The sequence below is a fragment of the Enhydra lutris genome, unplaced genomic scaffold (genome assembly GCF_002288905.1).
Source record: "Enhydra lutris kenyoni isolate GAN:26980312 unplaced genomic scaffold, ASM228890v2 scaffoldscaffold59, whole genome shotgun sequence".
Taxonomy (NCBI): domain Eukaryota; kingdom Metazoa; phylum Chordata; class Mammalia; order Carnivora; family Mustelidae; genus Enhydra; species Enhydra lutris.
This window is the reverse complement of record NW_019154143.1, coordinates 6957416-6972095: the sequence shown is the minus strand read 5'-3', so window position 1 is coordinate 6972095 and position 14680 is coordinate 6957416.

The window sequence follows — 14680 nt, the reverse complement described above, 5'->3', positions numbered from 1 at the left end:
AATCTGCCCAATAATGAAGCCCGCAGACAAAAAGCAGAGCTTAAGGTGAAAATAGAGACTTTTGTTGCTACCACCATGGTCATGGACCCAGCTGGGATGATCAAGAGTTAAGCACATATTAGTTTCTAGGAAAGGAGACAGGGTTTTTAATGACCAGAGCACTTGAAAAATGTCTTGGGACCTTTATCAACCAAGATTTGAAGGCTGTCAAAATGCCATTAAAGCTAGTATAAGCAGAATAGTCTAAACGGTGTTGCTGGCTTCAGACATGGCTGGATCTGGGGGGTCCAAACAATGTAATCATGACTATCACTTCAGTTCTGAACTCTGCTTTTCCTCTTTTGGCTTCATTATTGGGCACAGTCCATATGGAGAGCAGCCACATCCTTTAGGTTCTGTGTGACTATAGCAGCTGCAGTAACTGGTGGCTACAGTAGGCAGGAAGTAGGAGAGGGAGCAGCTCTGATGTGGTGGCAGCAGGTCCATTCCCAAGTTAAGAACAAGCAATAGTTGACAAGGGGCAGCAGGGAGAACAGACGCACCACCCAACTCCTGGGTTTGGTGGAGGAAAAGTCAGGCAGAAATCAAAGTCAGAATTCTAGGGATCACAATGGAAAAAGTGAGAGAGAGAAATTATACTTTTGATTAACACTTTCTTCTTCTATAGCCCCACGTGTATCCTGCTATAAGCACAAACCAGATCAAACGTTAAGCAGATGATATTTGACAGTCACAATGCAGTATTTCCTCTTCTCATCACTGTACCCTTTCAGCATTTGAAATTCTCCCTCCTGCCCAGAATTCCAACAGCTGAGTCATGAGAAGTGACAGACTTAATACATTTTTTTTTAGTTTCGTTGAATGTAAGTACCTAACTGTAAAGCCTGAGCATATAGGAAATTTAGTTTTACAATTAAAACTCCAATAGAACTCACGTCTTGCCCTCCATGGTATACATAGACAGCATTCATGTGATGCCCAGCAACTGAACATGTAAGATGAGTGGCCCAAGGAAATGACTATTGTAGCATTTTTCATAAAGTCAAATTAAATGTGTGTCAGTCAGTTGTAAAGAGTGGAAAGAAAAATGGTTCCCTCTCTCTTGCCAAAGAAGCAATGCTTGGAGGAGAATATCATTGCTGCAAGAACCCCATCTCCAACCTGCCCTTAATAATCCAGGCCAAGAGTATGTTCCGCTGGTAGTTTCTAGAACAGCTGGAACCTCCATTCACATACACAGAAACCTCAGGTGTATCTTCAACTCACCCCATATCTAATCCAAGGGATTCCAGGGAAGCTCCCTGTTTCTTTCAGGAAACACAAAACTTTCAACAAAAGGATTTTGAAGGTGGCAAGAAGCTTCCAAAATGTACAATAAAGTATGGAGTTTTGGCAAAAATAAGAAGTTTTCCTGTTGCCAATGCTTTCTGCTTTCTAAAGGATTTTAGTATACTTTGATTGCAAAGAAGACGGCAATAAGGGGTGAATTGCAATCCTTTCAGAAACAAAACAAAACAAAACAAAAATCTATAACAAGACAGACGAAGCAAACACTAATAGTTACTTGGAAGAAAATGTGATGCTTTCCTGTTTTTAAAGGAGCCAAAATTTTAAAACAAAAACAAAAACAAAACAAAACACCACACATACTTGCCCTTTCCCAAACAACCTTTCTACTTTCCGTGCCTCTGGCCATTGCACTGCCATGTATCAGGAATGACCTTATACTGAGAGCACAAAATGGTGAGGAAAAAGAAAAGTAAACCCCTGCCTGTTTACAAGCAGGGAAGCATAGAATATGCAGAAGTGGTGAGAAGGGGCCCCTTACCCGGACTCTGGGGGTTAGAAAACCTTTCTGCAGAGGGTTTAATGAAAAATGAAAAATCAAGTTTTAGGCAAATGAGGAGGATAATATTCCAGGCAGAAGAATGACATCTTAAACCTAGAGAGGATAGCATCACTGAAAGAATTTCAGGAGAGTTTATTTACTCGGGGCTTGGAAGCAGAGAAAAAGAGATGAAAATGGGAAACAGGGTAAAGAGCAAAGAAATGATGAGGGAGAGACACAGGAGCCAAATCATGAAGGGTTTTTAAGTCATGCTTTGGTTTTCACTATTTATTCTAAGAAAATGAAAAGACACTGAGGAAATTTAAGCTGACAAGAGAGATGAAAATATATATTTGAGAATCTTTGGAATCCCAGTGTCTAACAAAGTGCCAGACTCTTAACAGGTGTTAAATAAATGCAGGGGTGACGGGGTGTGGCAGGAATAGAAGAGAGGATGCACCAATGGAACAGCTTTATGAAAACAATCTTTTAAATAAGAAATCATTATAAACCTTGTAAGGTTTGTAAACATATACTAGGAAACTGTAAATTCATTAGACCATAGTCACAAAAAACACCAAAATGTTTAGGATGCCAACATTGCATCGTAAGTATTAAAAACAAAACCAAATTATTTATGAGTGTTTTCTCATTGCATAAATCATAGTTTTCCTAATGCTAACACTAAGGTTGCTTTCTCAAGAAGAGGGAAGAAAGCAAGAGTGCTCTGGAACCTGGGGCAGGGAGAGAGGAGAGCATAGCTGTGAAGAACATCCACTCTGACTTTACTTACATTCAGATAGTTCCTAATAAGATTACCAGAGGTGGAACCTTGACCTCTGTACTTGTTTCCTCATTTATAAGATGAGAATGTTATCCACTATCTCAAGTTTGTTACAGCAATTCAGTTACATAATTACCTATAAAACAACTATACCATGCCTGGCATAGAGCGATGGCTCAAAGACTATTCACTCCCACAGGGCAAAGAGGCAGGCTTTAAAGAACACTATGGACACTTTGAAGACAGCATGGTATTCTTGAGGGCTGGAGGCCACAAAATACAACTTAGAAAGAAGAAGGGTGCCGGAGAATCCTGACCTGTTCTGAAATCTTAAAGATAGGCAGGACCACCTCCTTTGAGAATTTAGAATTGAAACTGAGTTTTGGCTCATTTTAGGTTTATTCATTCTCCCAAACATTTGCTAAGCACCTACTGTACACTAGGCACTACTCTAGAAACTAGATACTTAACTATTAAAACAGATAAAAAAGGAAAAACCAGGAAAATTATAGTAAAAATTATTTCAAAGAAGATTTATACCCACAAAAAGGAAATGGAGTGATTTGGCTGGGGTTCTTAGACATTGTGTGAAAGATGGGCTTCTTTTTACTTCCATAAGCCCAGAGATGAAACACGGGCAGTAAAAGCCCCGAGCAAAGTAAACACACCGACACACACACACACACACACACACACACACACACACACACACAATGGTCATGACCAGTGATCAGATGTAGCAGATACCTGTGGGCACCACCAGCAGATGCTGGGGTACTGATTAAAGTCAGAGATGGCGGAGTTTGTGGGGACTTCCCGAAGAGTCTTGAAAATTTAAGAATTAGGGAAAAGTAGAGATAACGCATGAAACATTTTAATACCTTTTTTTATTTAGTCCAGCAACAAAGTTCAAGGATAGCTGGTAGAGGACCTGCTCAAGAGATGGGGGTGGGGGTGGGGAAGGAGGAGGAGCAGCAGCTTCCTCAAAGGTGATGGAGAACTTGGAACCTTGTGTGGAGGTGAGTGAGTATGCAAGTGGTGTCAGACTAAACACAAAAGAAGAAAACCAACATGTTTGTCTGGATATCATTAAAAGAAGAAGGGAAAGGAAGTCCCTAAGAACTATAATTCACATCTGTTGCTCAATAAGGGTCCAGGAGGACATCAAAAGAATAAAGCACATTTTCCTATATAAACAAAAACTACAATGTAATTTGTTTTATCAGTGTAACCAGCATGGCTTCATCTCTCTCATGAATCCCTAAATCCCCAAATTACAATATCTGAGATCCTTATCCCATTTGACTGAGTAAGTTTAGTATTTAACAAATTTCCATCCTAAGTAATCAGGACTCCTTGGGAGATGCTTCCGTGCCCTTGAAATCCATCTTGTCACTTGATACCTGAGTCAGCCACTTGACTCCAGGAGACTTATGTGGCCTCTTATATGACCTCCTGCCACGTCCTCAGAGATTACGTTTCTTGTTGTTGTTTTAACCACTCCTCTCCCTTAGACTGCTTTGTCTAGAGCCGGGGTATAATGCTTCCTCGAGTTCAGTTACAGCAGAGATCAAGCCAACCAGATTTTATTGCTGTTTGGAGGATAATAGATCAAAGAAGAGAAAGGAAGGCAGTAAAATTGAAACCATATTTTTAATATATGGTGCTCTCATAACCTGCAAGCCAAGACCCAAGACTAACTTCAAGAGATCCCTACTTGTAGCTCTCCCATCTAGACCATGTTTTAGGAGCCAGCTTATGAACACCACACATATTTCCTAGCAGAAGGTCCTTCAACACATCCTGGTTTTCAGTGATAGGAGTTCTTAATTTCAAGGCCCAGAAAAATACAGGAGTTTATTCCTTACTTTCCAAGGCTCATTCCATGTTCTGAGACCTGCCTCTCGCCTTCAAGGTAAAACTCCCATGATAAGGTTTTGCTCAATGGCCCTTAGAAAGACTACTGGGGGAAGTCATCAAGAAGATGTGACCACCAGTTGACATACAATTGGACCCAGGCAATCAGAGATTCCTCACCCCTTTTCCTGTCCTTGGAACATGCATTCAGCTTGCCTTACCATTAGAAGCTTCCATAGGGACATACCCTTGAAATAATGTGTTGAGATCACCTGGACAGTAAATATGTGACTAAGAACCCAGTTAGGGCCTATATATAAAGTTTTAAGATGTGGAAGCCAGGTAATGGAAATTTGCTTGTCTTGTGGCCACCAAGATAAGCCTTCTAAGTAAGTTTCCTTGCTTACTAAAATTGCCACTTGCCAATCTGAAGTGGTTTGCCCTTCTTTGGTCCCTCCCTGCCCTCCACATAAGATGGCCAGTTTGCAAAGCAACTGTGACCCCCAAAATACATAATAGTTCAGGTAGATTAATTCCCATGTCTGGATATTCACTCTTCAATGTAATATTTGGTGCCTCAACAGTCTATCTTGTGTTGAGCTGCATCAGACTCAGGCCACATAAGGTGAAGATCATATCTGCCCATGTTTTCCAGCCAGGTCTTACATTCTGTTCTCCTATCAGCAGTGGCTTAAGCAAATGCACATGAGCTTATCCAGAGCAAAGGCAAGACTACATTGCTATAGGTATATCCAAATCTATACACAGGCATGTTCTAAAGAAAATAATCCTCTGAGATGCAATTGTCTGCTGTAAAGACATACTTTTAAATCATAAAATCAAACAATTTAGTCTTTGGGGCCAAGAAGTCTCAACCCCTTTGCAGTCCACAAAGGAAACTTTGCTCTGAGTTTAACTAAAGTTCCATGGGATGGGGGGATGATGATCTCAGAATAAAGAATGATAATGAACCTCTGGTTCAGTAGCTGCTCTTTGTGAAACTCGAAGATAATTTTTTTCAACTTCTACCCACCACATCATTAGGGACTGTCATATAAGAGCTTGGATGTATAACCAATTGGGTATTTGTGAACTTTTTATTATTGTGACACTAAATATGTATATTACACATTTATCTTTCAAAACTTAAAAAAAAAAAACTGGAAGGGCAAATGTATGTGAAAGAGTGTTAGAAAGTATAAAGTGTTGCCTTAACAACTCTAAGGTCAATTTTGGAAAGCTGAAGACAAACTAGAGACAATGCAAATTGAAATAAGCCCAAGACCTTCCATATCACAAAGACAGGGGCAGTGTCTTCAAATTCTTTTATATCCCAAATTATATCCTTCGTATATTTTGAAAACCCATCGCCACATATCCCTGGCCAGAGGTCCTAGAACCCATTCAGCTCACTGAGCCCTGATACCTAACTACTTTCAAGTTCTTCAGGGCCAGAGAGTCACTAGTTGATCAGTTGCTACTCTAACTGCATATGTTCTTTTTATCTCAACTCTTCTCGTAGAAATTGTGTTGACAATACATGAATTTTCCATAAATCTCTATCAACTTTGGGGTTCCTACTGAACATAACTTAAACACACATTTATCTTTACATCTTCCCAACTCCACTAAAATTGCAATGAACTCATCTCAAAAGACAGGCCAAATTCCTTAGACACGGGAATTCCCTAGAGGAACCAAGTGCCTCTGAAGTCATGGGAATTCAGTAAAAATCTACATGCTGAATGTGAAATCTCTAGTTCTTTTCCTAGTTTAAGTCCCCAGACACAAAGCAGCCAGGCATATGCTCCTCGGCCGGAGACTGAAGAATTCTCCCTAGGAAAAACTGTAACTCAACAAAAAGACCCACATATACTGAATTTTACATCTAGTAAAATTCACTTCCCAGTGAAATTCAATCACAAAAGTCAGCAAGTCCTATGCTCACATGAGACCTTCCAAAAAGCATTTCAATACCCCACTCTTAAAATGCACAGCCCAAGATCACCAGATGTGTAGGAAATATTTCTAAAATGAAGATAGACCCAAACAGGAATACACACACACACACACACACACACACACAATACAAGGAAAGATAGAATATTTGAAAAGAACTATTAGTCATTATGCTCTAGGAGATAAGAGTTTTAAAAACATCAGAATGAGGAGCTTGGAGGGGATACCAACATCATGATGGCAATAAGCGGTTTCTCATTTTTGCCCACCCCCCCCCACTCCCCCAATCCCTCCAAGGTACACACAAATTCAGCATCCATCCGTAGACAAAAGAGCCTTTGAAGGAGCTGTGGGACCTGGTACCAAATGCCAAGGGACCCAGGAGTCATCTCACTCACCCACAAATCTAATAACAGGCAACTAGACCTCAGCCTACAGTATTGACCTAGCAGTAGCCCATAAACCAGTTCTAGCAATCTCTGCTGCAGTCTAGGAGCCCTTAGAAAACATGGTCTTAGACACTCACCCAAGGATGAAAAAGTTCTTGTGCAAGTCCAGAGGAGATTTCCAGAGAAGTTCCAGCAACCTGTTGGAGGAAAAAAAAAAAAGGAGTTTGGATGCATCTGAGTGGGTAAGAACACTGATTAGTAACATGAAAATACACAATACACTGTTAAAAGTTTGTAGCCTTCTGTTTTATGTAAGCTTCATAGTAACTACAAAGCAAAAACCTGCAGTAGATTCGCAAAAAGTAAAGAGGATATCAAAATACACCACTAAAAAAATAATCAATTTACAGAGTAAGGCAGCAAGAAAAAAAACAAGGCAACTAAAAACAGCTAGAAAATGGTAAGTCCTTACCCATCAATACTCTGAATATAAATGGATTGAATTTCACCATCACCCCCAGAAAACAAACAAACAAAAAAGATATACATCAACAGTAGAATGGCTGAATGGATTAAAAAGAACAAAAAGGACTGAACTATATATGTTGCTTACAAGACACTCAGCTTTAAGGACACACAAAAGAGAAGGGATAGTTATATATGACAAAATAGACTTTAAGCCAAAAATGATAAGACAAAGTCATTATATAAGGATATAGTGATCAATTCTTTGAGAACATTGATCATAAGTGTGTATGTGTGTGTGTGTGTGTGTGTGTGTGTGTGTGTGTGTGTATATATATATATATATATATATATATATATCTCCAATATCAGAGCACCAAAATATATTAAATACTGAAATCTGAAAGAAGAAATAAACAATACAATGATAGTATGGGGACTTGAATATCAACTTTCAACAATGGTTTTCTGTTTGGAGGACTGATCCAACAAAAAAATTCTGAACTTGAACCATACCTTAGACCAAATGGACCTAAAAGACATGTACAGAACATTCCATCCAGCGGCTGAAGAATATATATTCTTCAAGTGCGTATAAAACATTTTCTAGGATAATTCATATGACAGGTAACAAAGCAAGTCTTAGCAAATTCACAATTGAAATCATCACCACAAATATTTTCCTACCATAATAACATGAAACTAGATATCAATAACAGGAGGAAAGCTGGAAAATTCACAAACACATGGAAATTAAACAATATGCTCCTGAAACAATAGGTTAAAGCAGCAATCAAAAGTGGGTATCAAACATCTTTAAAAAATGGAAATGGAAACAACATATCAAAAGCTATGAGATAATCCAAAAGCAGTTCTAAGAGGAAAGATTTCAGTGATAAATTCTACATTTAAAAAAGAAACATTACGGGGCACCTGGGTGGCTCAGTGGGTTAAAACCTCTACCTTCGGCTCAGGTCATGATCCCAGGGTCCTGGGATCAAGCCCCGCATCTGGCTCTCTGCTCAGCAGGGACCTTGCTTCCCCATCTCTCTCTCTCTGCCTGCCTCTCTGCCTACTTGTGATCTCTGTCAAATATATAAAAATAAAATCTTAAAAAAAAAAGAAAGAAATGAAACATTTCAATGTGGATGGTACTAGAGGGTATTATGCTAAATGAAATAAGTCAATCAGAGAAAGACAATTATCATATGGTTTCACTCATATGTGGAATATAAGAAATAGTGCAGAGGACATAGGGGAAGGGAGGGAAAACTGAAGGGGAAGAAATCAGAAGGAGACTGAGAGACTCTGGACTCTGGGAAACCAACTGAGGGTTAAGGAGGGGGAGGTGGACAGGGAGATGGGGCAACTGGGTGTTGGGCATTAAATAAGGTACATGATGTGGGGGGTGCCTGGGTGGCTCAGTGGGTTAAGCCGCTGCCTTCGGCTTGGGTCATGATCTCAGGGTCCTGGGATGGAGTCCCGCATCAGGCTTTCTGCTCAGTAGGGAGCCTGCTTCCCTCTCTCTCTCTCTCTGCCTGCCTCTCCGTCTACTTGTGATCTCTCTCTGTCAAATAAATAAATAAAATCTTTAAAAAAAAAAAAAAGAAGGTACATGATGTGATGAGTACTGTGTGTTATAAGCAACTGATGAATTATTGAATACTACATCTTAAACTAATGATGTATTATATGTTGGATAATTGAATTTAAACTAAAATCTTCAGATGGGAAAAAAGTTTACAAATTAAAAAAATATATATTTTTAAAATAAACAACCTATATTCACACCTCAAGGAACAAGAAAACTAAGCCCAAAGTTAACAGAAGGGGGAAAAAGATGAGAAGTAAATGAGACCAGAAAAATAGCAAAAATCAATGAAACTAAGAATTGCTTTCTTGAAAAGATAAACAAAATGAACCAATGCTTAGCAGGACTAAGATGACAAAATCAAATGAAAGATGTTTCACGTGATACCGCACAAATACAAACGATCATTAAGAGACTACTATGCTATGTGTTCATAGCAGCAATGGCCACAGTTGCCAAACTGTGGAAAGAATGAACATACCCTTCAATGGACAAATGGATAAAGAAGATATGGTTCATATATACAATGAAGTATTACGCCTCCATCAGAAAGGATGAATACCCAACTTTTGTATCAACATGGACAGGACTGGAAGAGATTATGCTGAGTGAAGTAAGTCAAGCAGAGAGGGTCAATTATCATATGGTTTCACTTACTTGTGGAGCATAAGGAATAACATGGAGGACATTGGGAGATGGAGATGAGAAGTGAGTTGGGGGAAATTGGAGGGGCAGACAAACCATTAGAGACTGTGGACTCTGAGAAATAAACTAAGGGTGTTGGGGGGGGTGGGCCCGGTGGTGGGTATTATGGAGGGTGGGGTTGGGTGAGCCCGGTGGTGGGTATTATGGAGGGCATGTATTACATGAAGCACTGGATATGGTGCATAAACAATGAATTTTGGAACACTGAAAAAAAAAATAAAATAAAATGGAAAAAAATAATAAAAGGGAGGAAGCTGGAGAGGAAAATAAATTAGTAAATAAGTAAATAAAAGGGAGGGGGTTGTATACTGTTATTTTTAGTAAATCTAATTTATTCATTCTAGAAATTATTGAAAAAGTTAAACATTTAAAAATAATTTTCCCTGTTCTAGAATTTTTTTAATAAGGAAACCAGGAAAAAGAAAATAAAAATCATCTCTAATTCATCTTAAGATAACCATTTTAATGTATTAAAATATAAAACATTGTAAGTTTTATTCCAGGCTTTTTAAAATTTTATATATGAAAGTGAAATTTTATCAAAAATATCTCTTTTATAAAATAAAGGTCATACTGTACAGAGAAAAAAAGAGAGACAACTATGAACATTATATTGCCAACAAATTGTATAACCAAGAAGAAATGGATCAATTCCTAGAAACATAAAGCCTAACAAAACTGAAAGACATAAAAAATCTGAATGAACCAATAATGAGTAAGGAGAGTGAATCAGTAGTTTAAAACTTTTCAAAGAAAGTCCAAGAACAGATGGCTTCACTGGTGAATTCTACCAGACATTCAAAGAATTCACACCGATCTTTCTGAAACTCTCCAAAAACAAGTGGAGAGAATAACGACCGAACTAATTTTAGGAGGCCACAATTACCCTGATACCAAGGCCATATAAGAACACTACAAGAAAACTATAGGCTAGTATTCCTGATGAATACAGATGCAGAAATTTCCAACAAAATATTAGCAAACCAAAATCAACACTACATTGGAAAAAATCATACATAATGATCAAGAAGGATTTATCCCTGGGATGCAAGGACAACTCAACATATGCATTATCGATAAATGTTTTTAGAATATGAATAGAAGATTAAAAACACAGGATCTCAGTAGACACAGAAAAAGCATTTGACAAATACAACCTTTCATGATAAGAACTCAACAAATTCAGTATAGAAGGAATATACCTCCATATAATAAAGACCATATATGAGAAGCCCACAGCTAACAGCACACTCAATGGTAAAAGACTGCAAAAACTTTTCCTCTAAAATTAGGACCAAGACAAGGATGCCCATTCTAGCCACTATTATTCTAATAGGATTGGAGGTCTTAGCCAGAGCAGACAAGAAACAAAAAGCATCCAAATAAGAATGGTAGTAAAACTGTCTTTGCTTGCGGATGGTATAATCTTTTTTTAAAAGTTTTTATTAAATTCCAGTTAGTTAACTAGCAGTATTAGTTTCACGTGAACAATTTAGTGATTCAACACTTCCATATAGCATCCAGTGCTCATCACAATAAGTGCACTCCTTAACCCAATATAATCTTTCATATATAAAATGCCAAAGACTCTATCACACATGCACAAGAAAATATATCAAAACTGTTAGAACCAATAAACAAATTCAGTAAAGTTGCAGAACACAAAAATCCACATGTGGAAATCAGTAGCATTTCTATACTCCAACAAAATATCTGAAAAAGGACCAATCCCATTCACAATATCAAAAACAAACACAGGAGTAAATTTAAATCAAGGAAACCAAAGACCTGTACCCTGAAAACTACAAGATTTTGGCGAAAAGAAATTAAAGAGGAAACAGAAAGCTATCCTGTGTCCATGGATCATGAAAATATTGTTAAAATGTCCATACTACCCAAAACCATCTATAGATTTAACACAATTCCTATAAATTCCAATGGAATTTTTCATAGAAATTCAAAAACAAAAAAATCCTGAAATTTGAATGGGGAAAAAAAAACACAACAAAACCCTGAATAGCCAAGGCAATCCTAAGAAAGATCAAAGCTGGAGGGATTACATGTCCTGATTTCAAACTATACTACACAAAGCTATGGTAATAAATAGTGCCAGGAAAAAAAAAAAAAGACACAAAGTCCAGTGGAACCCTCATATATACAGTCAACTAATATTTGACAAGGGATCCAAAAACAACGGCAAAAGGATGATCTCTTCAATAAACGGTGCTGGGGAAACTGGATAACCACAAAAAACTGAAACTAGACCTCTCTACCATCCTACTCTCAGAAATTAACTTGAAAGGGATTCAAGACTTAAATGTAAGACATGAAGCCATAAGACTCCTAGAAGAAAACTTAGGGAAAACCACTCCTTGATGTTTATAATTGTTTTTTGGATAGGACACCAAAATCACAAGCAACAAAAGCAAAAATTAGTAAGTGGAACCACATCAAACTAAAAAGCTTTCCACAGCAAAAGACTTGACAAAATGAAAGGCAACTTGCATAGTGGAGAAAAAATATTTACTGGTCATATATCTAATAAAGGGTTAATATCCAAAATATGTCAACAGAATAACAAAATAAAAAACAATCCGGTTATAAAATGGGCAGAGGAACTGAATAGACATTTTTCCAAAGAAGACATACAAATGGCCAACAGTATATAAAAAGGTACTTAAAATCATTAATCATGAAGGAAATGCAAATCAGAACCACAATGAGAGAACACTGCATATCTGTTGGGATGGCTATCATCTGAAAGACACTAGAGAACATGTTTGCAAGGATGTGGAGAAAAGGGACTCTTTATACACTGTTGGTAGGAATGTAAATTGGTACAGCCATTATGGAAAACAGTATGTCCATTCCTCAAAAACTTAAAACTACCATATGATCTACCAATCCCACTCCTGTGTGTGTGCATGTGTGGTGTGTGTGTGTGTGTGTGTGTGCATGTGTGTGTTTGTGTGTGTGTATCTCCAAAGTAAATGAAAATGGAATCTTGACAAGATACCGGCATTCCATGTTTATAGCAGCATTATTCACAATAGCCAAGATATGGAAACAACATAAGGGTCCATCCACAGATGAACGGTTGAAGGAGAGGTATTAGATCTATATAATGGCGTATCCTTCAGCCACGAGAAAGAAAATCTTGGTGTTTACAACATGGATCTTGAGGGCATTATGCTAGTGAAAAAGGTCAGAAAGAACCACACTGTATGGTCTCACATGTGGAATCTAAAAAGCCAAACTCACAGAAACCGTAGAATGGTGGTTACCATGGATTGGGGGAAATGGGGATATTTTGGTCAAAGGGTACACACTTCCTGATATAAGGTGAATAAGTTCTGGAGATCTAGTGCACGGTGGGACTATTTATACTATACATATTTATCCTATTACACATTTCAAAATTGCCAAGAGATCGATCTTAAATGTTCTCACCACAAAAAAAAAAGAGACAGTCAATATGTGATGTGAAGGAGGGGATAGCTATTACTATGGGGGTAATCATTTTGCAATATATAAGTGTATCAAATCAATATGTTCTGTATCTTCAGCTTATGCATCAATTATATCACAAAGCTAAAAAAAATAGCAAAAACTATGATCAACATTATTTGATAAGCATTTAAAAAAATGTATGGTAAACCAAATTGTAAATTGACCGCAATGGAATATTTCAGAGAAGTATTTTTAAATTAAAAAAAAGAATTAGGTGCTTTAAAGAATAAAAAGCTATTTACCCCAAAGATACAGATGTAGTGAAAAGAAGGGGCACCTGCACCCCAATATTCTTAACAGCAATGTTCACAATAGCCAAACTGTGGGAGGAGCTGAGCTGTCCTTCAATAGATGGATGGGTAGAGATGTGATTCATATGAACAATGGAATACTACTCAGCCATCAGAAAGAATGAATACCTACCATTAAATCAACATGGATGGATCTGGAGAGTGTTATGCTAAGTGAAATAAGTTAACCAGAGAAAGACAATTATATGGTTTCACTCATACGTGGAACATAAGAAATAGTGCAGAGATCATGGGGAAGGGAGGGAAAACAGAATGGGAAGAATCAGAGAGGGAGACAAACAATGAGAGACTCTGGACTCTGGGAAACAAACTGAGGGTTGTGCAAAGGGAGGTGTGTGGGGGATGGGATAACTGGGTGATGGGCATTAAGGAGGGCATGTGATGTGATAAGCACTGGGTGTCATGCACGTAACAAATCACTGAACACTACATCAAAACTAATGATGTACTTATATGTCAGCTAACTGAATTTAAATTTAAAAATAAAAAGGAACACTATGGAACAAGAGACCATTTGTGATCATTAAAAATACCATACATGTTAAAATTCAGTACATCTTGGAAGACAACAGTGGAACTCATCTCCTAGGGAGACAAGCAGCAGTGGTGGTTTCAGGGTGTAAGCCACTGAGAAGCGGTAACGTGAGCGCCTGTCACACTAACGGCTGCCGCTGGCGCTGGGCCACATCTGGCTCTGCTCCAGAACAGAGCTTCAAGGGCACTCTATAAAATTTCGTCCATCCTAAACAGTCTGAAGCAGACAAAGCCTTTTGAGCTTTTGTTCCTTCCTCTCGTCACAAAGCACCAAAACACTCTAATAAATGCGATCATTTACTTCATTAGATAGTTGGAATGCTGGATGCCAACTCTCTCAGTACTGGGTTCGGTCTACACAGGCACTGCCCTGAGACCCAGAAATCTCCCATTTATTGTGCAATGTGCACTGCACAGCAAGAGGGCATCTCCCCCGCCCACAGTCAGTTCTAAAGAAATGATTAAAACATGGGAAAATATGAGCTCCTGTCACCCATCACTGTTGAGTAATGATCACTGCAGTCACGAAGGAGTCTGCTCCGATAAGGAAACACACTGCCTGGAAAATGCAATGTTTCAGACTCCTGCATCTGCGCTCTTGCAAATGCTTTCTTGGCACCATCCTATTTCATATGATTAGCTTTCCACGAGATTTACAAAGGAATAAAATTCCTCCTTTATAAAAGTTTGACTTATATTTTCTGAATAACTCCTGACACCAAATGCTGAAATTCCGCCTTGGGGGGT